Source organism: Calidris pugnax, unplaced genomic scaffold (genome assembly GCF_001431845.1).
Source record: "Calidris pugnax isolate Ruff unplaced genomic scaffold, ASM143184v1 scaffold103, whole genome shotgun sequence".
Classification (NCBI taxonomy): domain Eukaryota; kingdom Metazoa; phylum Chordata; class Aves; order Charadriiformes; family Scolopacidae; genus Calidris; species Calidris pugnax.
In genome coordinates this window covers 10,262,486-10,266,437 of record NW_015090990.1, presented here as the reverse complement: position 1 = coordinate 10,266,437, position 3,952 = coordinate 10,262,486, and the positions used below count along the sequence as shown (strand labels likewise).

Below are 3,952 nucleotides of genomic sequence, written 5' to 3'. Positions count from 1 at the left end.
CCATCAGTTTGCTTTTGGCCTAAAATTTGGGGTTAAAAACGAAGTCATGGGAAAAAAAATTTTTCCTTTTTTTTTTTTTCCTTTTTTTTTTTTCTTTTCCATACAGTATGGAATCTTTTGCCTTGGTGCCTTGCTCGCAAACCACCTCAAATGTCACACATTGCTCCCAGCAGATAGACTTTTCTCAAGGTATCACTAGAAACCAAGGCACAAAACCATCATTCCCTCCCTTTATCTGTAACTTTCGAGCCTTCTCGATTCTGCTGCAACACATGAACAACCTCCTAAAACCGATGTCTGCGCAGTTAAAATGGCTTCTCTGTCACTTACCACCCTGAGCTTGCAGCAGCGCAGGGCAGGAATCCGTTTGGATTGTGCCCCCAGATTTCTGATCGCCTAGATCATCAGGAGAGATGGCTCTGGGAACCTATGGAGCTTCATTTTCTTTACCGTTCAAACAACTAATTACCCTTTAGCCAGAATCCTTCACCTTTCTTTCGATGCAGCAAGCCTAGCATCAATTAAATTTTGGCGCAGGAGCCAACTGGTTTCAACTAATTCAAGTTCAAAGACATGGCGACGATTTGTTAATACGAAAACAGCCCTTTTAGGAAACAGTCCCTTAAAAAGCGACCTAATTTTGGAAATGTGAGACCAATATCGCAGTAGAGACCCCGCTGGACTATGGCAGAGCTGGGGGTCCCCGCCTGCCAGAGGATTTTAATCCCGGGTCGGTTCCTCGGTTCCCAGCCCAGCTCGGAGCATTACATACATCTTATCTTCCCCACCATCACCTTTTTTTTTTTTTTTTTTTTTTTTTTGTTCCCTCACGCCGATTAAATAGCATCGAAACATAAATGCACATCATGTACTGGAAAGCTTCTTTCTAATCTGAACTTTTTTCTTCCTTCTTTCCTCCCCTTCCTCCCTCCCTCCCCCCCCCTCCCCTTTTTTTTTTTTTTTTTTTTTTTTTTGTTCCCTCACGCCGATTAAATAGCATCGAAACATAAATGCACATCATGTACACAGTCAGGCGAATACTTTACCGTTAGGCGTCTTGAAACATCTGCAACCGTTGCCTGGAATTGCCAAGTATTCGGGTCCAAGTGACATTTCCAAAAGCCCTCCGTGGAAATTAAGGCGACTTGCATAACATTCAGGTTTAAAAATATACCCGGTCCGGTTGGAGAAGATGCGGTATTTTTGTGCCACCCAAGATAAGACACTAACTTGACCTTAACTTTGTTATGGCGCCCCTAGTATCTGGAGAACGTGAACAGACACTGTCTGGCAGCTCTCGTAAAAACCGACTGGAGAAGAGATTCTGAGTCATTTCATTTATTGCCACTACAGTTCTGCAAGAAAGCTTTTCCTCCCTGCCAAACTTTAATTATTTATGCTCTTTTAGGAAGCACAAAGGCATCCAGAGCCATTCCCAACAAGCCGAGTTGCGTTTGCAGCCTTATCAAACGAGGAGGAATGGAGAGCCCCCTCGGAAGGGCTTTATCACGCTTAGGCTGCGGTCGGAATGCAAAGATAAGATGTTTATGTTGGAGTAAATAAAGGGATGGATGGTCGCCTGCATCCTGCGGGGGGACGCGGGCGTGGGTGCAGCAGGCGGGTGCCCGCCGCTCCCCCTCCCCCCTCCTCGCACCCCTCCCTGCGCCCACAAAGCCCGGGCAGGGGGCGAAACACAGCTGGGAGGACACCCGAAATAATCCAGCCGGAGGGCGCAGGGTACATCCACCTCACTCGGGTGCATCTCCTGCACGCCCACCCGGCGTGCCGCACACGCGTGTGCGCACATGTGCCCACGGGGCGGCTCAGGCGGGCGTGGGCAGGCAGAGCCGCGCAGGCAGGGTGCGCAGGGAGGGCGCGCAGGCAGAGCCGCGCAAGGGCAGGGCGCGCCCCGTCTCCGCAGCTCTGCCCCACGAGTGTGTGCCTCCCCAAACGCCCGCAACGCTGAGACGTGGAGGGTGGGCACGCGTGAAATCATGCACCATTTTCTCCCGCCTGTGTGTCTATGCTCAGGGTGCGCCCGCAAGTGTGTGCGGCTGTGTGTGTCCGCACACGGGGTTACACACAACGGGGGCTGCGGGAATGGGTGCGCCTGTCCATGGACACGCACATACACACGTACCTAACACACACACTTTCACATCACATTGTCATTGAGATCCTACCTCCTCTGCTTTTATTCCTTTCGTGGGCGATTTAGACTAGACGCTTCGCATTAAGGTGTCGTCGTGGATCAGATACGTTTAATAAATAACCCATTGCCTTTCACATCTTTTCACCCGAGGTTCCTCTTCGGATTCCACATCATCCGTGTAATAAAGGGACTGGTTGTAATGGGGTGGGTTAGGACAGGAAAGGACGGCATTAAGGGTGCATTTCTCACGGACTGTAGCCGGCTGAATAGTATTCCAGGAGGGAATAAGAAAAGGGGCTTTATCTAGTTTTTCCTTTTCTCCTGGCTTGCATCGTTGGGGTTGCTTCTAGTTTTTTTAATTAGGGAAATGCTACTGAATTAAGCGACTTTTATTGTCCGCAATGCGCCAGCCCCAGCAGAGGGGCTGCACGCCTGGAAGGTTTGGAGGGACCCAGGGGTGGTGCCTCTGGCTGTAGGTGTCTAAGGTGTGCATCCCGCTCCCTCGGGGAGCCTCACCCGTCGCTGCTTCGCCCCCGCTGTTCCCCGGGCAGAGTCACCCCCCATGAGCGAGGTAGGTTTTTGTCTGCGTCAGGCAATGCAGTGAGAGTGGTCACTCTGGACGGCGAGAAATGCGCCTCCAAGTTGGGCTGGTTTTCCTTCTCCCTCCCGAAACATCACCCCAGCGTTACCTTTGGGGACCTCTGGAAAGCTTTCGGGAAGATGGCTGCATTTCTGCCCTCCTAGAAATCCGGCATTTGCCTCCAAAATCATCTGGACCACTGTGCCCTCGCGAGCAGTGCTTGCAAGCGAAGGAGCGGGTAGGAGCGAAGTTCAAATATGTCTCTTTATGAAATAATGAGTTTATTGCCTTCAGGAAGGCAATAGCCCCATGGAAATAGGTGGTTGCTTTGTGCCGTTCCTTGGGGTTGTTTAGCTTTGTCGGATACGCCCCGAACAACCATATCTGAGCCTATTTTAGATACCAGAAAATAACGCAGGCTCCGCCAGCGTAATTATTATTACTGTTGGGAGAGGCAACCCAAGGTTTCGCGGGTGGAAACGCCTCTTCATTGGAAACAGATTTAGGTGGCGATTGCAGCCAAAAGGCGTTTTAATCCGGACCTAAAATTCCGTGAGAATTTCTTTTTTTATTTTAATGTTCTGGAGAATCAGCCCAAGGCAATATTTCGCATTTCCCCAGGCTCTGCTCCGGCCAGCCCCGCTGCTCGGGTGCTGCAGGGGCCGGCTGGCGGCTCCCGGCAGAGAAAGCCTGTCAGCAAGATGCGGGGGAAATCGATTTCATTCTCCTCCTAAAACAATAATCAGACGGCTTGGGCAAGGCTCCCAGCCCCTCTGCTTGCTTCATCCTCTGAGGTTTGTATCTGGGCAAAAAGCTGCAAGCGTGAGTCCCCCCCCCCTCCACCTTCCTTCCCTCATAAAAACCTCTGCGGAAACGGCCATGGGGACGGTCTCACAAAATAATCAAACCCACCAAAGCCTCCGGGCTCTCCCCTCTCCTGCGCCTGCAGCACCTCGCTGTGTGTCTGTGGGGGGGCCCTGCTCCCCCCAGCCCTGCCTCAGCCCCTGCCCCGGCCCCGGCCCCAGCCCCGGCCCTCCGCGGCCTCGGCACCGCCCGCTCTCTCTCCTCCGCCGGTTTGTTTGGGGCCGCTCTTGGACAAGGCCAAAGTCAGCGGCGCTGGAAGGGCAGGGCCCGGCCCGGCCACCTGGGGCGGCGGCGGCACCGCCCGCACCGTCCCCGCCGCCGTGAGACCCCGCGCTCCCCCGGGGCCCGGCGGGCGG

The 3,952-nt window shown here is 53.1% G+C and overlaps 1 protein-coding gene across 1 annotated transcript in view; it reads right to left on the bottom strand.

The window, feature by feature from the left end:
- HOXD11 (homeobox D11) overlaps positions 1-1,287 on the bottom strand; it is a 5,460-nt gene extending 4,173 nt beyond the window's left edge. The window contains exon 1 of the mRNA XM_014954225.1: positions 1,047-1,287. The gene's annotated coding sequence lies outside the window, so the exon portion shown is untranslated. The remainder of the gene's footprint in view (positions 1-1,046) is intronic.
- Positions 1,288-3,952: the final 2,665 nt, after the last annotated feature.